At 37.5% G+C, this 26,460-nt stretch overlaps 1 pseudogene; it reads left to right on the forward strand.

The window, feature by feature from the left end:
- The window catches only part of LOC136834046 (putative neural-cadherin 2), a 316,958-nt pseudogene that overhangs the window by 83,337 nt on the left and 207,161 nt on the right, over positions 1-26,460 (forward strand).

A 26,460-nucleotide genomic window follows, 5' to 3' on the forward strand; every position in this document is an offset into this window, starting at 1 on the left:
TTCCAGATACCATCTACCCACCCAGATCTGTGCCAGATAAAAAAATTATTAAGAGATTCATGGAAGCCATAGACTTCCATGAACCAGCTGTTACATTACCATTGCAAAATGCTCATCAGCAGGCCAACCAACCCCCTCTCATCTACACACGTACTGCTTACTCATCATGCATGCATTCTCGAGATCAATTATTGCAATGACGTAAGAATCCTACAAGTTTTCCAGAGACGATAACCAGATATTAGTTTAGTGGTCTGAGAGAAGACTTGTATTTCATACAGGCCTATTCTTACAAGTCTTCTTCTTCTTCTTCTTCTTCTACTTTCGACCTTTTTAGTCCCACTGTATAGCAGGGTCGGCCGCTCGAGGCCTATTCTTACAAGTGCTGTGCATAAATTCAAACACTTCCGCTCTAGCAAGTGTAATTGGAACAGGACGGTATTTCAAAGAATTCGAGAGGTGATCCATTTCAGGGAAAGGCTGTAGAAGAGAGCCTGAAAATGAAGGAATGTATTGAGCATGTGTTTACACTAGTTTCTCGTTTGACGAATCGGTAGAGTTTTCGACTAGCAATCTGCTAGACCCGAGTTCGAGTCTCCGGCCGGCCAATGAAGAATTAGAGGAATTTATTTCTGGTGATAGAAATTCATTTCTTGCTATAATGTGGTTCAGATCCTCCCACAATAGCTGTAGTCCCGTTGCAAGGTAGCCAGTTGGTTCTTAGCCACGTAGAATAAGTCTGATCCTTCGGGCCAGCCCTAGGAGAGTTGTTCATCAGCTCAGTGGTCTGGTTTAAACTAAGGTATACTTACTTATGTGTTTAGACTGAAGTGGAAAATAAAAGCTGAATTTTGTCCCAAGCGCAGTTGCACACTCCTTTCTCGCCTTTCTTTCTTCATCTGTATTCCTGAATTCAGTAAAAATTGTTTTGTATCTTTGGTGACATATCCGATTTTGGGAAATGCATGTATATACACACACACATATATTATATATATATATATATATATATATATATATATTATACATATATATGAAATTTTTTATCACACCGTGATTTATATACAATCATGAAGATACGAATGTCGCTTAATATCAAATTCACGCTACCTCAGGAATATCTCCGATGGAGAATTATCACCGAATGTGGGAATTATATAAGTGATAAATGAATTGGTACCGTCGGGACACGAACCCCTGACACGGACCTATTCAGCGACTCAGTTGACGTTACCACCGCGCCATCAAGAGAGGTATATATATATGTATATATATATATATATATATATATATATATATATATATATATATATATATATCGTTATATCGTTAAGCTACAAATACCGTTTAATATCCAATTCGCGTTACTTGGGAATTATCACGAAGGAATTTATAAGTGATAAATGGATTGGTGCCTTAAGTAACTCGACCACTCGACAGCACCCTCAAGCGATTTCCAGTCGACGTTCAAACCACCGAGCCATCACTTGGGTACCAAACCATTTATCACTTATCATTCCCCTTCGGTGATATTCCCTCAGGAGCGCGATTTGGATATTAAGCGACATTTGCAGCTTAATGTTTGAGTATAAATCACGGTGATGTGATAAAAATTCATATATATATATATATATATATATATATATATATATATATATATATATATATTAGGTTATGTATCTATTACAGATGCACACATCCATATCAGTTTTGAAGTCTGAGGTTACCATTTTCCTTTCCTTTAAAAGAAATAATCTTTTTACTTTTCGATTAGCGGTTTAGTACGCAGTACCATCGATGGCTAGATTGTACGAAACGAGCGGGTGTATAGAAGATCCATAAAAGAACCCTCTGTTCATTAAAGGAAAACCATTTTCTTTCGCAGTTTTATATCCCAATTTTCAGTGGTCTTGCCGTGAAATGGCTAGAAGTAGCCTTCTATTGGACAGTGAACTTAAGTGCTTCGATATTGCAGTATTTCCTCCTTCTCACTTGGGGTTTTAAGAGCTGCTATAGCCTAGCTGGTCATATTTAGTTTTCTGAAAAGAAAACTAAAGAGATGGATATTTGTCTGCCCGTCCGCACTTTTTCTGTCCGCCCTCAGATCTTAAAAACTGCTAAGGCTAGAGGTCTGCAAATTGGTATGTTGATCATCCACCCTCCGATCATCAAACATACCAAATTACAGCTCTGTAGCCTCAGGAGTTTTGATTTTATTTAAGGTAAAAGTTAGCCATAATCGTGCTTCTGGTAACGATATAGGATAGGCCAGGACTGGGCCGTGGTTAAAGTTTCAAGGGCCGCGGCTCATACAGCATTATACTGAGACCACCGAAAGATAGTTCGATTTTCGGTGGCCTTGATCATACGCTGTAGCGGCTGTACAGAAAACTCGATTGCGCGGAAGAAACTTCGACGCTTTTTGTACTTGTTTATGGAAGTAACCTGTGGTTGTTGAGTGGAGGTAAAGGAAAAATGTGGAAGATGATTAAATAAATCTTGTAAACAGTAATTGTCGATTAATATGGCAAAAAGTTTAGCATAGATGATAAGATGGACGAGAGTGTTTAAAGTTGGTTTAGTCACGTGGAGAGAATCGAGGAGAATAAGTTGGCGAAAAGAATGTATAATTTCGTAGACTTGAGGCGTAGAGTGAGTCTTAAAAAATGCTTGCTCGACAGATTGTAGAGGTTTTGGAATAGAAATGCCCTAATACCTAGACATTATGAAACTGTTTTCAGTTCCAGTCAGTGTTGTAATGTTTTCAGGGAGTTAATGAATTGCTAATAAGCCTTCATTGCAGGTGTGTGAAAAGGTTTATTTTTTTAAGGGTCCTGTAGAGGAAACCATTCTTATTTGTTGTATATATATATATATATATATATATATATATATATATATATATATATATATATATATATATATATATATATAATATGTGTGTGTGTGTGTGTGTGTGTGTATATATATATATATATATATATATATATATATATATATATATATATATATTGTGTGTGATGTGTGTGTGTGTGTGTGTGTGTGTGTGTAAATTCACTAATTACTTTACATTCTCAGTAATTCTCTATATACTTTTGATAACGATATGATGACACCACAGTCAGCTCAAGAAAGGAAAATACAGTGTATGATTAGAAGGATGCGACTCTCGGAGAGGAATATTCCTTAATCCTTATTATGTCATGAAGTGAAACCAAATCCCCATAGGTAATAAATTTACTGTACCTCCTTTCATATTCTCTTTCTTCCATCTTACTTTTCACCCTCTCCTAACAACTGATTCATAGTGCAACTGCTTTGAGGTTTTCCTCCTGTTACACCTTTCAAACCTTTTGCTGTCAATTTCCGTTTCAGCGCTGAATGACCTCGTAGGTCCCAGTGAAATTGAATATAAAATTGACGCCTTTGGCCTCAATTTTATATTCAATTTCATTCCCATAAGCAATAAAAATAAATTGACAAATACCGAATGACCGATTTCTCAAAACTTGCGAGAGAGAGAGAATGATCCCCTGAAGCCAAATTCGGAACTCGTGCAAAACTATTTTTTGTCTTGACCCACATCGCTGCTGCGTCCTGTATAAGTTTTGAGGAAATGTCCCGTTGTAGCGCGGCAATAAATCGCCCTTTCCTGGTCTGGGCTTCGTTCTCTGATTACTTATCTCTAATTGGAAGTCTCCTCTCGTTCTCGGGGACGCGATGCAGGTGACTGTCTCTCCGGAAAAGTAGGAGGATTTTGATAAGGGAAACGAGGACGGGATTTAGCGTTGAATCAGCCTGTATTATGTCCTTTTTAATGGAATGGAATATAGAGTTTAGACCAAAGACCAAGCACGGGGACATGACGAGGTCATTCAGCGCTGGAAAGGAAGTTGAGGGTAGGTAGGTTTGAAAGGTGTAGCCGTGAGGAAGACCTCGCAGTTGCACTATGAAATAATTGTTAGGAGAAGGTAGAGGATAGCAAGATGAAAGAAAATTAATATGATCGGAGGTACAGTAAAAGAAATGAAAGGGGTTGCAGCTAGGGGTCAAAGGGACGCTGCCAAGAACCTTTGGTAATGCCTACAGGGCACTGCGTGAGGCGCACTGACGGCACTACCCCTCTACGGTGGGCCTTTATAATGAACGAGAAGTTTTTGGGTATTGAACACTGGTTTCATTAAAGTGAAGTTTAAGAATTTTCTTAAATACTTTCATTCAAATGCACTCCATTAACAAAAGACCAGTGAGATTAGTGTGTTTGATATTCATAAGTAAATACGGGTCTCTGTGCGTGTATATATCCATATACTGTATATACATATATACGTATACATGCATATATATATGTATATATACCATGTACATATATACATGCATGCGTGCGTATACTGTATATAATATGTATGCATGTATTTATATATATGTGTGTGTATATATATATATATATATATATATATATAATATATATATATATATATTATATATATAATATATATATATATATATATATATATATATATATATATATATATATATATATATATATATATATATATATATATATATATATATAAAAGACTTGCAAGATCTGTGTGTGATTTACGTATGCATAAAAGGTCTGGTAAGATTGTATTAAAATTTTTAAATTAGATGAAAACTCACTTACAAAGATTTTTCGTGATTTGTTTTCTTTGAATAAAAAGTTGAGATGAAGATTCCCCAAGCCTCAGTTCTGACTAAGAATAATTCCTGTTTGGCAAATAAAGTATAAATTTTTTTCTGGCTTCATAGTATGGTCCTAACTTTTGATAACAAGTCTACCAGTCGCTAATTTTCTTTTTCACATGAATGAATAATTTATTTATATAAAGTCACTGATTAAGGAAGTTTTTGATGGCAAAATAATTTTTTGTGTGAAAATTAATATTAAACTGAACCGCCTCAAAATATTTGTTTTTCCCTTGATATATAAAAGTTTTCGCAATGTTTTGACAAACATTATGCATTTTTTGATACAGGCATTTCATTTGCTTATTTTTGTAATTTCAATACTGATTTTTTTTTTTTTGGATTTTTCGTGAATTGATTTTTATGTGATTGATGAATGTATTATCATGCCAAACTGTGTGCTAATTGCTCAGTTAGGCCTATAGTTACCTAATTTCTTCTTTCATTTATTTATCTCTTTTGTTGTTAGTTTTGTGAACCGAGTACCGAAACCTAATAATTATATGTTTCATATTTATTCATAATACTGTATGTATATAGATATATACAGGTGTATGCTACATTAACTGAAACCCCCCTTTTCACAGCCACCCAGATGACGCGCGAAGCAATGATTGGATTGTGGTGGTGGGGTTGTCAGTTGCGTGGTAGCTGCTACAGAGAGAGGTCGGTCTCCGTCTCTCTCTTCATCAAGGCTCTGTTGCGCGCTCGTCTGGCTTCGGCTCCTAAGGAGAAACTTTATAATTATAGGACTACGTAGTGCAGGAATATATTAGGAATCGTCCCAGTTACTCATGTGCTTCGTTAAAGAAGAAGTAAATTATGGCAGCAATATAATAAGAATTTGGAGGAAAATGAAGAAGGGAGTTGAAGACTTCTAAATCGGAAGGTATGTGATGTAACAAGAATTAAGTAGACCTATTCATTTATGGTTTAACATGAGGTAGAATGCTCAGCTAACTACTTTTAGAAGACTTGAAAGATATATATACTGGAAATAATTCGCAAAGAGTGGAAGGCAGAGTCACAAATAACGAGAAAAGTTTTTTATGACTTTGAACTTTACATTATTTGCGTTGACAAACGAATAAAAGTTTTTGAAAGCGGGCTGTTTGGGAATATCTTGATTTTAACGCCTTCCTGGTATTTTTGAAATACTGCAACTTCGGTTAGGGTCCATAATATATAGTTGTTGGTTTGTCGAGGCTTAAGAGACGTGATTTCTAGTGAATCCTAGTGGTATCATATTTATGAAGGTTTTAATTTACATATAAAACAGCCAGTTAGATGCACTGAAGCCGTCAAACATCCGTTTCTTTACGCATGCGTATTAACAAAATATCTCAAGAAGGTATGCACAGAATTCTGTAAAACTCGGCAGACATTCTTAAGTGCTCTTCGTAATCAGCTGATTAACTTTTGGCAGAAATCTGCCCAGAGTTGAACCTGTCAGTTCTTAGTCAGTTTTTCCTTAAAAGTTATGATCTGGAGAAGGGTCCACATGAAATATCTGCCTAGTTTCACCCAATTCTGTTCTCGCTCTCTCTTTGAGATACTTTGCTAACACAGGCAGTCACTGGCAAAAACTTGACTTGCTGTGAACTTTGCTTGCCTTAATATTTTTTTTATTCCAGACATAGTACATCTTGTAAATATTTCTTAAATCTGAATTTTTATCAGTTATGAAGATCAGAAAGATTATTGAGAATAATTGTTACTTGCAAGAGATAACTATTTATTATTATGATTATTACTAGTATTACTAGCATCAGCAGTAGTAGAGATAATAGTAGAGGAGTAGTAGTGGAAAACATTGAAAGCAGAGGCAATTTAGATTGTTAATTGGCACTGCGGGGAAATCGTTTGTAAGTTAGAGAGTTAATTGGCATTGAGAGGAAAGCCTACGTATTCCGCTTTTCGCCCAGTAAAACACCTCTTTGTTATGCTGGTAGGCTCATTATTTTTAGAGTCGGGTCTTAGGAAAAGGAACTCTGTGCCTAGAATGAAGAGCTTGTGACAGAGAAACCTACCCTACAGAATTTCTCTACATTTTAACAGTGGGGCCTGAATTCCAAATGAGGGCTCTAATGAGGTTTTATGTTTTTTATTTGACTTTGAGAGGATTTCTTCTGTAAGTAAATTGCGCCTAGAGTGATTTTTCTACTTGCGTTTCGTGTTTTACAGTAGTTGGAGTATGTAAGGGAAATTTGAAGCTTTCTTGTTCATCTTTGAAGTCGCTTCCGTGTTCAGAGCCAGCATTTTGATAATGAAAAATAGAAAGGTTTAGCATTTCCAAAATATGAAGGGTCGTGACTTCCTGTATACTGGACGGAAATACATGAAAACCAATTTAAAGAAAGTAGTTAGAGATAGGCTTACTCTGATGCTACTAAATTATGCCGAAGGTCTAGAACTGATTCTTCTTGCGTTGGTTATTTTATTAGGATTGATATGATGTTGGTGTCTGTATTTTTAGTACATGTTTTCTTATTTTTGGTTGATGATCTGATGTTTGAGAGTGGACAGAATTAAAGATTACCTCTGAAGCTTGGCATGTCGTTGGAATGACACTGATAAATCTTTCTTAAATATAAATGTCCAGAATAAAGAATGAAGTTTAGTATCGTTTTATATATTTAAGTTTGCTACAATTCATCGTTTAGTTACACCAACAACACAGCTTTAGTTACAATTCAACATCATAGCTTTAGTTACAAATCTTTGTTCACTTTAACAACATAGCTTTAATTAAATTTCATTGTTAACTTTAACAACATAGCTTTAGTTACGGTTCATTGTTCAATTTAGCAACATAGCTTTAGTTACAATTCATTGTTCATTTTAACAACATAGTTTTAGTTACAATTCATTGTTCATTTTAACAACATAGTTTTAGTTACAATTCATTGTTCATTTTAACAACATAGCTTTAGTTACAATTCATTGTTCATTTTAACAACATAGTTTTAGTTACCATTCATTGTTCATTTTAACAACATAGTTTTAGTTACAATTCATTGTTCATTTTAACAACATAGCTTTAGTTACAATTCATTGTTCACTTTATCAACATAGTTTTTGCTACAATTCATTTTTCACTTAAAAACAGCCTTAGTTACATTTCATTACTCACTTTAACAACAAAGCTTTAGTTTGCAATTCATTGTTCACTTTAACAACATAGCTTTAGTTACAAGTTGAATAGTTTGTACAACTGTTCACTTTAACAGCTTTAGTTACAACTATCGTTCGCTTTAGTTTGTTACAATTCATTGTTCACTTTAACAACATAGCTTTAGTTACAAGTTGTTCACTTTAACAACATGGCTTTAGTTTGCAATTCACTGTTCACTTTAACAACGTAGCTTTAGTTACAATTCATTGTTCACTTTAACAACATGGCTATAGTTATAATTCATTTTTCAATTTAACAACATATCTTTAGTTACAGTTCGTTGTTCCCTTTAACAGTCCCTCATTGTACGGGTTGGTATCGTTCTGGGCTAGCACTCTGCTGGGCCCGCGTTCGATTCTCCGACTGGCCAATGAAGAATAAGAGGAATTTATTTCTGGTGATAGAAATTCATTTCTCGCTATAATGTGGTTCGGATTCCACAATAAGCTGTAGGTCCCGTTGCTAGGTCCAATTGGTTCTTAGCCACGTAAAATAAGTCTAATCCTTCGGGCCAGCCCTAGGAGAGCTGTTAATCAGCTCAGTGGTCTGGTTAAACTAAGGTATACTTAACTTTGTTCACTTTAACAACATAGCATTAGTTATAATTCAATGTTCACTTTAACAACATAACGTTGGCTACAATTCATTGTTCACTCTAACAACATAGCTTCAGTTACAATTCATTGTTCAACATACTTTTAATCAGCCAAACTCCTTAAATTCACATTGAAGTCCAATTCGTATTCAAATAACGGCAAAAAACATTTTTCATCTTAAGTTGGGACCATAAGGAAATGTAAAGTAAAAATAATTGCATAAAAGAACTCGACTTAGGGGGAGAAAAGGGCAGCAAGAGACGAATGTATTTTTCTGAGCCAGAAACGGAATGGGGACTTTTTAAAAAGCCTTTGTGTTCCTCGAGACTCTCTCTCAAAAGAGGGGTGCATAAGATGAATACTTTTGGAATGGATTACCATTTCTTCCTGAACTTCATTTCAATATTTATTCCATCAGTGTATGAAGTAGTGTGAATACTCTCGCATCAGTCTTCGTCAGATGCTCAAAGATACTTCGAAATCTCTGTGTCTTCTGTCCTCCATTGTGTGTGTGCATGAGAGAGAGAGAGAGAGAGAGAGAGAGAGAGAGAGAGAGAGAGAGAGAGAATGTGTGTGTGTGTGAGAGAGAGATAGAGAGAGAGAATGAATGTGTGTGTGTGTTTGAGAGAGAGAGAGAGAGGCTGTGTGTCTGTGAGAGAGAGAGAGAGGGAGAGAGAGAGACTTTGTGGGTGTGTGTGAGAGAGTGTGAGAGTGAGTGAGTGATTGAGTGTGTGTGTCTGTGTGTGTGAGATTGAGAGAGAGAGAGAGAGAGGTTCGCTCTGTTTTATCGCTGCAAAAGAATATCGTTAACCTGCACCTATACAAAAGATTGCTGGAAAGTTCTTTTTTGTTTTTGCAGTTGCTCAAAAATGCTTCGAAATCCCCAGACTGCATCGTCAGCCCTATCTTGAATATTTTTATAGTCCAGAGAGATAAAGAAAGACAGAGAGAGAGATATATATGTCCCATTTTTATCATTGAAAGAGTACCGCTTCCTTGTAGCTACACACTACATTTTAGATAAGCCTGTTTCCATTGAAATTCCTCTTTGTCAGCGTTTTAACTAAAAGTGACAGACAGACAGTAACCTCTCATCAGCTCTCCAAGCGAACTTGACGAGAAGCGGCGGAAAATAATTCTGCTCCTGACGCCCAATTAAACCCAAATATACACTTTTTCCTGGCCACCGGCGAAACTTTAGCACACTCAGCAACGCTAACATACGCCTGCGATTAAAGGCAATTAAAAGCAGTTAAGAACAATTTACCAAAGAGCAAATACAGCGGTTTTGTCAGTTTTCCCAAACTGCTTTCTTAGGACCGAAAACTCCGCATTCGTTTTGACAGAGTGCCACAAAGGACAGAAGTTTTTGGTCGTTTTTACGACGCAGTTGAGCCTCATTTGTGCCGTAGACTTATCCTCCTGTGACTGCAGGGGTGTAGGGAAGTCGGTTATGACTGGTAGAGGGGTCGCTCCATTTATTAACAGACCAGATTAAGCTCTGAAATATGACGGGCTTCCTCGTTAAGTTTCCACAAAAATCTTTTTGTGGGAATTCCTTCGCATGTTTCTGGTATTTAGATGATGGTTGGACATTTATATGTGTCAAGTCTGTTAAATATAATATGTACATTATAATATATATATATATATATATATATATATATATATATATATATATATATATATATATATATATATTATATATATATATATATGCGATATTATTGTGTGTAGTGTGTATATAATATATATATATATATATATATATATATATATATATATATATATATATATATATACTGTACATATATATATATATATATACACATATATATATATATATATATATATATATATATATATATATATATATATATACTCTCTATATATCTAACATATATATATATATATAATATACCAGTGTGTGTTAGTTTGCAGCACACACGCCTAAAAACCCAATACAGTAAGCTCAAATTAAATACACAACAGCAATTCACTTCCACGGGAATCGAATTCCAACACTTAACCACTCAAGCCACCTAGTCCTGTTCCTGAACTGCGCGAAAGCCTCCATAATTCCACCGCCATTTCTCTGCAAAAGAGGAATTGCAATTCACTCGTGGAATTCTGCAGAGTAGATTCCTCTTGCGGCTGTTGCGGGCGATGAAGTATGCGCCGGCATTAATAACAGTCAGATGTTATTAAAAGGGGAACTCCTGAACATCATTCTCTCGAAAACAAATTCTGCCAAAATCCCGATCTCGTAAAATGGCCGCTAATCTAACTCTTATGGCAGATCTCGACATAAGAGGTAACTGTAATCATATCTCTCTCTTTAAATGGGGAGAGAGAGAGAGAGAGAATGTCAGCGAGAGTGTGTATGTGTATAAGTGAGAGAGAGAGAGAGTGTGTGTGTGTGTGTGCATGGGAGAGAGAGATGTGTGTGTGTGTGTGTGCGAGAGAGAGAGAATGTGTGTGTGTATGTGTGAGAGAGACCGTGTGTGTATGTGTGCGTGTGAGAGAGAATGTGTGTGTGAGAGAGACTGTGTGTGTGTGAGAGAGAGAGATAGAGAGAGAATGTGTATGTGTGAGAGAGAGCGTGTGCGTGTGAGAGAGAATGTGTGTGTGTGTGTGTGAGAGAGAGAGAATGTGTTTGTGTGTGTGTGTGTGTGAGAGAGAGAGAGAGAGAGAATGTGTGTGTGTGTGTGCGAGAGAGAGAGAGAGAGAGTGAGGCTCTGGTTTTCAGGGAATGGATTTTAATGCTGAAGGAAATAAACGAACGACGCTTGAATGACCGGGGGGAAATTAATAGCGAAGTGGGGATTAAACGTTCAGGAACTGTCAAAATGTATCAGAGGATAATGTTACGTAGAAAATGACGTTATGTAAAGTGATATGCTCTTGATGAATTGTTTTATGCGAGGGTGCTACGATATTTAGTTTTATTCGTTTTACTCCTGCGGTTAGGAATGACCTTTGGTAATATATTTTGTTTGACTGCAGCCACAAGTCACTTGTGATTATTAGTTCGAAATAGGTTCGTTTTTTTGGAGGGGCCCCCACACTGCCTTAATTTTGACCCTGTATGCCATCCATATACCCCGGCCTTGAATAATATTGATTGTGCCAGGGTTATGGGGAATACCAATGTTATCATTATCCCAATAATGATAACATCAATAACAATAAGGCAGCTTGGAATAGTGAGAGGGAGGTAATTGGCCCATCAAGAAAATCGCTCTGCAACAATAGACATTTCAGTGTAGCTCTCAACTGGAGTCCATCTTGCGTCACAGGGATTCCCTGATATCCTAATACCGAGGGGGCTTCCTCCGACTGTCCAGGATTAATACTGGAACTCCAAAGGCTAGTGCCACTAATTAGCTCCGGGTTCTCCACTTAGGATTTGCTGAGGCAATTTGGGGAGGAAGTCGAGGGTTCCTGCGATGGTAATTGACTCTGTTTGAAAACGGGGAGCTGTTCGTCATCCTTTGGATTCCTCCAGTTGCGAGAAGGAATTGGAAAAGGAGGGAGGAGGAGGAGGAGGATAATTGTAAAACCCACAGTGAGAGGTAAATAGTGTTTGTATGTGTGTGTGTGGGTAATCAAGGAATTCACCTGAGCAGACCAAGGGGAGGTTGATGGCAAACCTCTGTGTACTCTCAGTTTTGAGAAAAGGTTGAGACGAAGATATTGAGATTCTCAGAGACGAATGAGTGAATGGAGTTGTTTGCTTTTTTTTGCTTCTGCGACTTCTCCCACAGCTGGTAAATACTCTCAAAGTGGGTCCTGGAAAGACGAAGCGAAGAAACATAGATTTGCTTGAGTGTGTTTTTTTACCAGTTGAAATCATCATTATTATCATCCTCCTCATTTATTTCTTCATCCTCTTAGCTGTCAAAAAAATCTAAAAGCTGTAGTCCGCCCCATTAATCATAATAATATTATTATTATTATTATTATTATTATTATTATTATTATTATTATTATTGTTATTGTTTGAAGGTAACAGACCCTCTTTCAAACGCCACTGATGCTGCCAACCTCTTTAACAAAATATTATTATTATTATTATTATTATTATTATTATTATTATTATTATTATTATTATTATTCAGAAGATGAACCTTATTTATAAGGAACAAGCCCCCAGGCTTGTTGGAGCACAGCTTTATCTAGCTTCTCTTATCTTATCGAGAACTCGGATAAAACTCGCATGCACTTTCCTCGGTTCTTTTAAAAGTCTACAACCAGCTATTTTTAGTATGCTTCTTCTATTTAAAGAAAAAGATTTTCAACGGGATTTAGCCAACAACAAGAACATCCAAAAGTTACCCCCTCACAGATTGATTTCGTCCACATCCAAAGAAAGATCACTGTTGGGCGGTTTTCATCCCTTCTAACCCACCAACCCCTTCGCAAACTTTTGGAAGAGGGTCAGGCAGCAATTGCATTGCCTCAGTAACTCTTAACGAAGTCGTGAAAAACTTTGCGTCTTTTGTGTCGCAGTGTCTCTTTTAAAGAGGAAACAATAATGAATCGCGTACAAGACGGGATTTGCAAAAGGTATTTTCGCTCTGTGTTCAATTTTAATTCCTTTTGTGAGTGCGATCTCTCTCTCTCTCTCTCTCTCATCTTTTCTCTCTCTTGTCATTTTGTTTGTATGATTTTATAACCTGATTCCTGCATGAGGTCTTAGTACCTAAGATCTCTCTCTCTCTCTCTCTCTCTCTTTTTGTTTGTATTATTTATAATCTCTCTCTCTCTAAGATCTCTCTCTCTCTCTCATTTTTTTTTATTTGTATTATTTTTTACAACCTGGTGCTCCCGTATGAGGTCTTAGTACCTAAGATCTTTATAAGTCTTCTCTCTCTCTCTCTCTCTCTCTCTCTCTCTCTCTCTCTCTCTCTCTCTCTCTCTCTCTCTCTCATCTTTATTGTTTGTATTATTTTTTATAACCTGGTGCTCCCGTATGAGGTCTTAGTACCTAAGATCTTTGTCAAGTCTCTTAGCTGGGGCCTTTTTTTTCTCTCTCTCTTTTTTGACCCTTTAGTGATGACCGAAAAGGTATGATTGTTTTGACATTTTTTGTTATATTTTCGCAAGAAATAATATACTCGTTGGGTATTATACCCGTCAGTTAATTTAAAATAGTAAAGCGTCACTGTACATGATGCACAACACAGTTTGCAGGAGTGTAAATATTATACAGCGATGACAAACACTAAAATAGGCAAATTTTGATAAATGCCTTTGCTGTAGATTTGAAGGTGACCTAGGTGGAAAGGTGAAACTAGACAGGTGTATCTTAAATATGGCCTTCCTTACTAAAACTCTTGAACTTAAAAAACTTTTTAATCTGGAAGGATGTAGGTTTATATCACGTGTTTTAATTCATAATTGACGATTTTTTTATAAAAAAATTTATGTATTGAATTTTTTAAAAATTAAAAGAAAAGAGTCGAAAGGCTTTGTTGCCCCGGTACGTGGCTTTAAAACCTAAACCTTGTAATCCAGTCCAATCACAAACAGGATGAAAAGAGCAATACATCAAAGCCACGGTTAATCCAACGCATAAAATTCTCTGTGGCACCAGGACTTGCCATTCGGACCCACAGCTACAAACCGCCATGAAACTGAAGTAAAGAGTTTATGATGTCGTCATACAATCAGGCTAAGCAACGAAGTGTGTCGTACGGATTTTAAAAAGATTGTCAGGGGACGACAATAGTTTTGAATTATGTGTGTGGATCTCTGGCAAGCGTTTTGTGATTTAGTGTCTCGAAAACGTTTCTATGTATCGTTTGTTCTGTTTGAGCTTACAGCTGCAACGCGGCCGTGCTAACATTTAATTAGATCGGTTCATGCTGGAAGTAAAAATGTTTATGAAGGTTTTCTAGATGGGAATCAAGGAAGGTATTTTCCGTGTGCTTCTGTTCGTGTTTCTGCCTATAATTCAACTCCTTGTTTTTACTCCACTTTCCAGCTTTCCTTTTTGCAGGCAGTCATGAATTGATCTTCTGAAGTTTCTGACTTTGTGAGTGTATCTGAAGAGGTATGTTACGCTGCCAAGATGGTTGCCTCCAAGACAAATTTACTAATTACTTCTCCGTTTAATTGCCTGTTGCTTTATGATGAAAGTGTAATAGATCCACTTCGGGCAGGATTTTGGATGCTCAGGTTACGTTAAGCTCAACATGAGGAGGTATTACAAAACTTGTATTGGAGAGATCGTATATCAATTAGTGGTATCTGATTATAAAGCTTGGGACTTTTATGTAGTCCTCAGAAGTTCGTTACTTCATTCATTATTATTTGTTAATGTTTTGAATTTTTTTCCTCCCTCCTGGTTGGGATTGAATCCAAGAGCAATTCGTTTGATCCGTGACCTCAACCTTGCCTCTTTTCTCGATCCTCGAACTCTGAGCTGCAAGGTGGCGTTACAGTGACTCATGCTAGGCTCTGTTTTGTCTCCTGTTCACTTTTTCTTGTGAACAAAAGGAGAGTACAGAGTCCTAAGCTACTAAGCTTCAGGATTTTATTCTTCCGTTTTCCACTTGTTTTTAAAATGGCAGCTTAGTTTTAAGCTTCTCTGTTTAAGCTTTATCTCATTGGTCTGCATTTAAAAGCTCGTGCAGTTTATATACCGGGTACTTTACAAAATTCTCTCTCTCCTCTCTCTCTCTCTCTCTCTCTCTCTCTCTCTCTCTCTCTCTCTCTCTGTCTGGCCCATGATTGATGCAGAACCTTTCCAGACCTCGGTGCTGTTCTCACAAATTCCTCATAACTTCTCAATTTTATGACAATACAGATGGTCAGGAAGAGTTGCAACTCTTTTTAGAGGAAATTTAATTTCCTCTGGAGAAAATGCAGACATGGTCCTGTACAAAAGGAAATTCTATTTTTTAAGAAGACGCCCACAGAAAACTGTAGATGAAATGTAGGAGTGTTATTTCAAGAAGAAGAAGAATGTTATCTTAAATTAGCGTCTGACTTAGATGTGTAGTCAACATTACGAAAAATAGAAGAAGTATACAGTACGTTGTTCTACTGTAGATGAAATGAAGGAGTGTTATTTCAAGAAGAATATTATCTCAAATTAGTGTCTGGCTTAGATATGGAGTCAACATTACGAAAAATAGATAAGTATAAATATACAGTACGTTGCTCTACAGAGATCCGGGGCTTGGGGCGGGGGAAACAGCACAGAAAATAAGGCCTTCAGAGAAATTAGATGTTTTAGATGATACTTTGAGATAGAGCCACCAGTAGACGGACAGACGGAACGAGGGAGGGCCGGAAAATGGAGTTTTCTTAGAAATTAAATTTCGCCTCCTCAGCTGCAAAACCTTTGCTTGGTGTAACGAGCGATGTTGTGCCGTCATGGGGAATAAAAGTGGGAAGGAGAAGGCCATTTTTATCCCGGGGAAATGTCGAACGCAAACCGTAAAGGGAGCTCTAAAAGTCGCTCCTTCTGGAGCAATGGGATTTACTCAATAAAATGGCCCCACGTTAATTGACTTGAGTACTGCTTCCAGTCGACCATTAATTCAGGTTAAAAGTCCCCTGAAATGACTTTTTTTGCGGGAGGAAGGGGGACTGTGGGTGCTCGCCCGTCGCTTCCCTTTAGGGTGAAGGCCCAACCTTGCTTCTTGTCCTTGTCATTGTTTATATAAGTGCTGGACAAGATGAAAGTATTAGGCTGCCTTCCCATCGGCATGCTCGTAAAATTAAAAGAAATTAAGTTTTCTCTTATTTGCCAACTGGCTTCCTGACTTCCCTTTTTACTATTTTTTTTTATTTTCTCTTGAACAACATCAGGTACAACAGCGTTTTCGCGAACAACATCAGTTTCATGAAGCAGCAGCAATTGACGTAGTTTCATGAAACAACAGCAGTAGCAGCAGTTCCATGAAACGCGGTAAGCAGTTTCACGAAATTGCACGTATGATTTCATGAAACAACACAGCAGTAGTTTCATGAAGCAACAGTTCCATGAAACAGCAGCAATAGCTGTAGTTTCGCAGTTTCACGAAACAGCATCAGTAGCCTTAGTTTCATGACAACAGCATCAGTTCCATGAAGCAACGGTAACCACCAGTTTCACGAAACAGCATCAGTAGCCGTAGTTTCATGAAACAACAGCAATAGGCATAGTCGCAGTTTCATGAAGCAACAGCCGCAATTTCATGAAACAACAGCAATAGCTGTAGTTTCATGAAACAACAGCAATAGCTGTAGTTTCACGAAACAGCATCAGTAGCCGTAGTTTCATGAAACAACAGCAATAGGCATAGCTGCAGTTTCATGAAGCAACAGCAACAGCCGGTACAGTTTCTGTCTTCTTAGCGAAACAGCATCAGTAGCCGTGGTTTCATGAAACAACAGCAGGAGAGCAAGTTCAGCGGTTTGAAACAACAGCAGTTTCATCATGAAGCAACAGCAGTAGCAGCAGTTTCATGAAACAACAGCAGTAGCCGCAGTTTCATGAAGCAACAGCCACAGTTTCATGAAACAATAGTAGTAGCCACAGTTTCATGAAGCAACAGCAATATCCGCAGTTTCATGGACACAAGCGGTTTCATGAAACAACAACAACAACTGCAGTTTCATGAAACAGCAGCAGTAGCAGCAGTTTGAAACAAACAAAGCTGCAGTTTCATGAAAGCTTCGTAGTTCATGAAACAACAACAATAGCCGTAGTTTCATTAGGGCTTAAAGGCTAATATCGCGGATTCTGTTACGTAAGTCGTACTCTTAGTAAGTAGAGAGCTCACTTCTTTCACTAAATATTTTAAGCCTTAATATTATTCCAGATTTTAAACAAGCGTTTACATAAGCATCTTTCGTCGAGACATACTTTTTCTCTTGAAACCTTCGTTGTATTCCTATGTTTCCGCATTCGTAAGAAACTTTCGTTGCATTCCGACGCTTCCGCATTCGTGAGACCGATGATGAAAGTAAAGAGAAAACTAAACAAAAAAGAAATTGCTCGAAAACGGGAAAATCGGGGACTGCGTGATCGTACAGGAAAGGCCGGCGGCAGCAGCAAAGCCCTTTAGGCAACCCTCGATCCCTTTCATCAAAGCGTCCTATCCGTTAATGCATCAGTCGCTCGATGAGATATTGCAGCCTGAGTTATGCTTTTCGTAATTGCAATCGGCAGTGACATTAATTCCTCGCCTTGTCGCTTTATATGACTTCAGAAGACATAGATGGCCAGGTTATTAGGGAAAAATGGTGTGGAAGAGTGTTCCGCTTTTCCTTTCCGGTCTCGTCAAATTGTTTCGTTTATGTTAAGGTTTTCTTTAATAAAATTTTTTTTTATAGGGATGTGATATAGATATCATATACAGAATGCACTTTAAAAGATAGATGAACCAGTGATATAATGAGCACGCCGAATGCTATCGAGTTAACAACTATTTTTCCTCAGCTGAAGGTATTATTATTTCTCATTTCATTTGAAATATAAATATAATATATGAAATACAGTTTAAAAGATAAATGATCCGATGGTATAATGAGCACGCTGAATGCTATCGAGTTCAGAATATATTTCCACAGCTTCACTTATTATTTTTCCTGTTAATAATCTGTTTCTCTTGCTTTCCTTATATATTTATAAAAGTTTCCCAAGTTTTTTTCCGAGAAACGGAAACCAAGTTGAGGGGAGCTGTAATCTTCTTAGTTTTGTCATAAAGAATATTCCAGGAAAAGGAGTTCCAGGTGCTGGTCAGGAGAGAGAGAGAGAGAGAGAGAGAGAGAGAGAGAGAGAGATGGTGTTCAGTAAAATTGTATTGTCTCAGAAATTTGAGAAACCGTATATTTTCTGTTTTACGATTCGCTTCACTGACTTCTGATGTTAGCGACTTTGGGGATGTTGTAATCTCGAGGAGGACGAATAAATATATAAATTTATATAATATACAAGTAAAAAATGCGCCGAAGTTTCTTCCGCGCAATCGAGTTTTCTGTACAGCCGCTACAGCGTATAATCAAGGCCACCGAAAATAGATCTATCTTTCGGTGGTCTCTGTATGATGCTATGTGAGCCGCGACCCATGAAACTTTAACCCTGGCCCGGTGGTGGCCTGGCCTATATCGTTGTCAGATGCACGATTATGGATAACTTTAACTTTAAATAAAATAAAAACTACTGAGGCTAGAGGGCTGCAGTTTGTTGTTTGATGATCGGAGGGTGGATGATCAACATACCAGTTTGCAGCCCTCTAGCCTCAGCAGTTTTTAAGATCTGAGGCCGGACAGAAAAAGTGCGGACGAAAAAAACTGCGGACAGAAAAAGTCCTGACGGACAGACAAAGCCGAAACAATAGTTTCCTTTCACAGAAAAGTAAAATTATAAAAATATTAATATACTTTGCTATGTCCTTAATGGAAATGATAGGGGGAGAGTTCATTATCCCCTGAGAGAATTATATTCAATGCACGACTTCAGAGTGACCGAAGGGACAAGTGAATTGAACTGCCTGTCCTCTCTCTCTCTCTCTCTCTCTCTCTCTCTCTCTCTCTCTCTCTCTCTCTCTCTCTCATATGATAATCGACGTATGTGAGCTACTATGAAAGAGAATTATGTGGCCAGTCATATTTGCCTATGATTTATTATCGTCTTCACTGACATTGTTGTGAGGTAATCTTTCAAATGACCGTGTTGCTATGTTATTATTATTGATTGCTGTGGTGTTCAGTAGATTATGTCTGTGGATAGATGGCAATTCAGGCTTACCACAATGTAGCCGAACTTTGGCACCTGTGTGTGATTTATACCAAAAGTAAAAGCTGTCCAACCTTGGGATATATGTCCAACGTCTTTGTACATAATTTGAAGATGGCACCCTAGGGTCTGCGATACTGTAGATGCTTTTATCAGAGATGTGGTAATGTTACCAACGCAGCTGGGGTTGATGGCTAATAACTTTCCACTGAACACAAATTTATGTATCTTGTTAATCACTTCTCTTTCCATTTTGCTGGAGCCTGGTACTATTACTTGTTATCAAGAATGTCATTTTGTTAAGGCCTCTGATAGCTCTTATTGAGATAAGAGGGAATAACTCCTTTTGAGTACTTGCCCTAAGCCAAGAGTGACGTGGGTCTTGAATCTGACTTGAAATTCACTGACTTGAAATTCAAGCTCTTCATTGAGGGGTGGCAGAGCTCTCGGCTAGCACGCTGTTGGCCCAGCGTTCGAGTCTCCGGCTGGCCAATGAAGAATTAGAGGAATTTATTTCTGGTGACAGAAATTCGTTTCTCGTCATCATGTGGTTCGGATTCCACAATAAGCTGTAGGTCCCGTTGCTAGGTAACCAATTGGTTCTTAGCCACGTAAAATAAGTCTAATCCTTCGGGCCAGCCCTAGGAGAGCTGTTAATCAGCTCAGTGGTCTGGTTAAACTAAGATATACTTAACTTTTTCAAGCTTCCAAAGAATACGGTGTCCATTTAAAAGAAGTAACAGAAGGTACCAGAAAGCACAGAAAGAAGAGATCGGTTATTAGAAAAGAGAAAATAAGTTAACAAATAAACAAATAAATAGATACAAATATAAGTAAATTATTCAAGCACAAGGAAAAATCTTTTAAGGTAGTAATGCGTTGCATCTTTGCTTGAACTTCTGAAATTCCAATTGCACGACTTCCCGAGGGAATCTGTTCCCCAGTCCAACGGTGCGAGGAATGTATTCCTTTATTATTTTCTTCATCTGGTTCTGAAATGCATGGTTGGTTAGAAATCGCAGTTTACCGACTCAGTCTCTGCTGACATCTCCAGCTTCTGCCCTAAGCCATAATATAAATTGTTTAAGAGACACGACCGATCTTGTTCGTGCTTTCTGTGTTCTATTTTCGCATTCGTTGGCATTCAACGTACAGAAACGATCTTTTTAGTTTTCTTTTAAAGAAAACTACTGTGACGGCTTTGTCTGTCCGTCCGCACTTTTTCTTTCCTCACTTTTTCTGCCAGCGCTCAGATCTTAAAAACTGCTGAGGCTAGAGGGCTGCAAATTGGTATGTTGATCATCTACACTCCAATCATCGAACATACCAAATTGCAGCCGTCTAACCTCAGCAGTTTTCATTTCATTTAAGGTTAAAGTTATCCCTAATCGTCCTTCTGGTAGCGATATGGGCTAGGCCACCACAGGGTCGTGGTTAAAATTTCATGGGCGGCGGCTCATACAGCATTATACCGAGACGATCGAAAGATAGATCTATTTTCGGTGGCCTTGATTATACACTGTACAGAAAACTCGATTGCGCCGAAGAAACTTCGTCGCATTTTGTACTTGTTTGTCATAGGAATGAGGTTTTCCGCGAAACAGATGTTATGGCCTTTTTTCTCATATTTTTCTAGTCATTCTAAAATCGCCATTTATGCTTGGTACATAAACAGCAATCACCATTTGCAATGATCAGAAGTTTCACACAGTTCCCGACTTCATATATATGGGGAAACTTCGAATTAGGCAAGATACTGTAACGCCGAAAGAGAATGCAGTGATTTTATATATATATATATATATATATTTATATATATATATATATATATACTGTATATATGTAGGTATACAGTATATAATATATATATATATATATATATATATATATATATATATATATATATATATATATATATATATATATATATAGATATATAGCAATACATACATAAATATCATATATATAATACGTACATATATATAATCTATATATACATATATCCATATGTATGTTATATATATATATATATATATATATATATATATATGTGTGTGTGTGTGTGTGTGTGTGTGTCTATGCGCATGCGTCTTAATACAAAAATGCGAATATTAGCTTATTCCGGCGTCACATTCATATCAGAGTAACAAACGGATTCCACGGCTTAAAAAATTTTAGCCGTGAATAACCTATCGGGGTCATCATTCAGACGGAAAGTGATTTATTGCCCAATTTATTTCCGCTTTTTATTTTGGCCTAAGTTTCGTCTGGGTCCCCGAGATAAATCTTCTGCTGCTCTATCATCATCTTTCGTAAGTTATTGTGACAATCGTCCCTCCATTTTGGGGGGACATCTGTGAATTGGCGATGAATGGGTCACTGCCGTGCCCTTGCGTGGGTCTAGGGATGGACGAGGATATCATTATATCCTTTGGGATATGTCCCTGTGACAGGATGGGTTCCTGCGACCGTGCTTCTTGCTGTGGCATTTGGTTATGTCTTCCATGGAGACTAGTTTTTTTAGCTTCCTCAGGAGTTTTATTTCTTTGAGTGGTAAGTTCTGATTCATGGTCATTTGTGAAATGACCCCCCATTGATTGGTTGGTTTATTTTTCTATGTATTAATTGTGTTTTTTATTTACTAATTTTTTTTGTCAAACAGAGAAAAGGATGTGCCTCAGTTGCAGTATAATAAGTAACTTTAAGGTTAAAAAGTACTGCCAAATAAACATTGCTACCATAGATTTCACTCTAGTGATAATTGATTTGAATGTTTGAATTTTGTCACAATAAACAGTGTTGCTCTCCTGATTCTTTCCCAATTAACATCAGTCTTTGAACGAGGCTTCCTTTTGGCCGGATGAGTATTATCAGTTTTGTGCGGTGATATCCGTACTGGAGTATTTTTCATAATATTATTAATGACAGTATTGCAGGATGTTGGGTCTCGTAAAGGATTGCTTGAGTGAACACCGTTATATAAACCAGACGCCATTGTACTTAAGCTCCTGTAACTATTTGGGCTTAATGACTTGCAACAGGCTCTAGGAGTCTGATGTGAGTGGGTGTCTTGGCGGAGATTTCTGTTGTGCAGATATTTCAACTTTCCTGTATACTTTCGCAAGATGGATTCCAGTCTTAAAATAAACAAAGTAAAAATGCGCCCAAGTTTCTTCGGCGCAATTGAGTTTTCTGTACAGCACATAATCAGTGCCACCGAAAATGGATCATAGGTGGTCTCGGTATAATGCTGTATGAGCCGCAGCCCATGAAACTCTCAGCCGGCCGTGGTGGCCTGTGTCGTTTCGTTGCCAAAAGCACGATTATGGCTGACATTAACCTTAGATAACATAAAAACTATTGAGGCAGAGGGCTGCAATTTGGTATGTTTGATGACATGAGGGTGGATGATCAATATACCAATTTTGCAAGTCCCTCTAGCCTCAGTAGTTTTAAGATCTGAAGGCGAACAGAAAAAGTGGACGGACAGACAAAGCCAGCACAATAGTTTTCTTTCAGAAAACTAAAAATTGGTCTCGCCTTTGGTCTTGTAAAAAGAGGGACAGTAAGTTTGCTTCACAACTGATGACACAACCTACTTCACACAGAGAGAGAGAGAGAGAGAGAGAGAGAGAGAGAGAAGAGAGAGAGAGAGAAAGATCTTAAGGCCCTGTGAATAGAAATTAAGGAGCATAGAATTACATAAAGAGATTCGGTTTTCAAGTTCACTGAATTCATATTAATTCCTTCAGGGAACTGAAATATGACATTTGGTAGACAGCCGTGAAAGAGCAGGTGGTACACTCCCAAGGATCTCTGAGCAGTAACTGTCTAAAAGAGGAAGTTTTTATATTTTGTTGTAAACGGAAGCGCATAGCTGAAGTAAGAATTAAGTTATTGACTGTAAGGTTGTGGCAGACGAGCATTCCAAAAGGAAGTTATATAAAAAAGATAAAGAAAGTTACGTCCTCATTGTCAACTACAAAATTGGAAAAGCTTCAAAACGTGTTGCTTGTTATATAGGTCATGAAATCTCCTTTTTTTTTGTAAAATAAGACTTCCTGAACGCAAAGCCCACTTTCTATAAGACGGAATACATTGTTCTAAAAGAATTTAACTAGGTATCGTCCTTATTGAGACTTAAAAATTGATCCAATAGACTCTCCCATCAATGAGAGGTCATGCAATCTCTTTGTTGTAAATAAGACCTCCTGAACGTAAGACTCACTTTCTAGTAAGACTCAGTACACTGTTTTCGAAAAGAAATTCACCAGCTATTGTCTTTATCGAGACATGAAAATTGATCGGAATGTCTCCAGCCATGAAATAAGATTTCGTCAACTTCCGCCTTTCCTCTGAAGCTGACTCCCGTAGGGGGAGGTAGTGCCGTCAGTGCACCTCACGCAGTGCACTGTAGGCATTACTTGAGGTTTTTTGCAGCGTCCCTTTGGCCCTTAGCTGCAACCCCTTTCATTGCTTTTGGTGTACCTCCATTCATATTCTCTTTCTTCTATCTTGCTATCCACTCTTTTCTAACAGTTGTTTTATAGTGCAACTGCGAGGTTTCCCTCGTGTTACACCTTTCAAACTTTTCTACTTTCAATTTCCCTTTGAGCGCTGAATGACCTCATAGGTCCCAGTACTAGGCATTTGGCCTAAATTTTATATCCCATTCCATTCTGAAGCTGACAATCTCGCCCTACTTTGGTTTATAGTTTTGCCTCTTCACGGAGATGCGACAGATAGCAAGCAAGGGGACAAACGGTGCCTCTTTTCCTGGTCTAGCTTAGTTTTCCCTAACAGCATTTTCTGTAATTTTCTTTCCTTTTGTTCTTTTGTGCGGGGAATGTGGTCGTGGCAGGTAATACGGGAGGAGAAATTGCATCGCTTAGCAAAATTGGTAATTTTATTCGGCGTCACTCGACCGATTTTCGAGCCGGCACTGTTGATGTCTCCTCTCTCCATTGCGGATGAAGTTTGTTTTGACTGCTTGTTTTTTGTCCTGTCCTGTTGTAACATGCCTTGTCTGTTTGCCCTTTCACATTTGAAAAGATGAAAATATCTGTATATGCACATTGAATATATATATATATATCTCTCTTTATACATATATATATATATATATATATATATATATATATATTATATATATATATGTATTGTGTGTGTTTGAGTGTGTCTGTGCAAGTAATGGCAACAATTATGTCATTTTTTATTTTCCATTATAAGAATAAAACATTTTAGTGTAAAAGTGATTTATACGCAACATCTTCGATGCTCCCATAAAGTGATAACAAAATTGATTGTTACACCAGAATACAGAAACTACAAAAGCATTAATGTTTTCATCATGTTTAACAAATAATCAAGAGACAGAGACGAGCACTTTAACAGAGGTAGGTCAACTTACTCGGAAAACACAGAGGAAGAAAGAGAATTCCACATTACTGCAATTGGCTCTTGGTGTCTGACCTTCCACTTACTGTCCGTGGAGAATGGGAAGCCTGACGTGTGTAGCTGTCAAGTGTGACTGCTAGATTTATTGATAAACATCAATGTCTGTTCACCCCAAAATGGAAATAAAACATTTGCATGAATATTCCTTATGCAAGGTCCTAATGATCGCTAATGTGATTAATCGCATTACATTATTTACCAAAAATAAAATTTTCAGGTGCAAAAGATATCCGAAAAGTGATTTGAAAGCAACAATTATCGATCATGAATATTCAATGCCATTTCTGTCGACGGTAAATCACAAAAAAAAAAAAATCTGGCCCGAAAGGGTTGAATTTCTCGTCAAGAAGCGTTGAATTGAAAATGATGGAAACATTGCCCGATATTTTTCATTGTATTTTTCATCTGCAAATTGTTTTTTTATTTTATTTTTTTTTTTTGCGAATTTTTTTTTTTTTTTTTTTTTGGAAATTTCCGGGGTGATTTGTGGTTATGTGCCGTCATTCATCTCGCATGGCAGAGATGCATCATGTCTCTGAATGAGAAGCGAATGCGGCTTTCGTCTTTTTAAGTTGCCTGACATTTGTTGGTCTTTCTCTTTTTCTCCCTCTCACGCTTGCTTTATTTTGTTTGTTTGTTTTGGATGGATGGATATATATATATATATATATATATATATATATATATATATATATATATATATATATATATATATACATATATAATATAATATATATATATATATATATATATATTTATATATATAAATGTTTCACTTTAATTTTTATTACTTTACAATCCGCAAGTATTCTCTTCTCTCTCTCTCTCTCTCTCTCTCTCTCTCTCTCTCTCTCTCTCTCTCTCTCTCTTTTGGAAGATAACATTTCACTGCAATGACCTGGTAAATTACCTGCATTTGAGCTGGATTTATTGCAGGTTCTCAATTGAACTAATTTTTTCTTAATGTTACGACACATCACTTGTAAATACTATTGTTTCAGTCTGCTTCTCCTGACCTCAAAGTTTAGATTTGAGTGGCAATGATGTAATATTTTGCATCTGGTATGTTCTATCAAACCATGCAACACCAGAAGGTGAAAACATTAAAAGAAAGGCGGGGATGTTGATAAATGGGAAATGTGTTCATGGAAGACCTGATGGTATCATGAGTGGTCTTCTGAGCCATGTCTGTCATAATCATCGCCTTCCACAAATCTCCATTCACCACCCCAGTGCCGTCAGTGCACCTCACGCGATGCACTGCAGGCATTACTTAAGGTTCTTCGCAGCGTTGCTTCGGCCCCTAGCTGCAACCCCTTTCATTCCTTGTACTGCACCTCAGTTCATATTATCTTTCTTCCATCTGACTTTCCCCAACCCTCTCCTAACAATTGTTCCCTAGTGCAACTGTGAGGTTTTCCTCCTGTGTACACCTTTCAAACCTCCTTTACTCTCAATTTCCGTTTCAGCGCTGAAGGACCTCATAGGCCCCAGTGCTGGGCCATAGGCCAAAAGTTTATATTCCGTTCCATTCATCACCAGTCTCTCGGCTCGTAATTCTCATTCAAGTAAGTCTGGGTCCTCCAGCTCCTCTGGTGACCTCAGGAGCCCAGCTGGCACTATGACGTATTATTCTCCCAGGGGTTGTGCGAAGGAAATGCTCAAGCCATCTCCATCTTCCTTTCATCGTTATCTCATCTACATATGGATCTTCCGTAATTTCGCTAATGGTATAATTTCTAACTCTATATTGCCACTTGTCT

Source organism: Macrobrachium rosenbergii, chromosome 53 (assembly GCF_040412425.1).
Source record: "Macrobrachium rosenbergii isolate ZJJX-2024 chromosome 53, ASM4041242v1, whole genome shotgun sequence".
NCBI lineage: Eukaryota > Metazoa > Arthropoda > Malacostraca > Decapoda > Palaemonidae > Macrobrachium > Macrobrachium rosenbergii.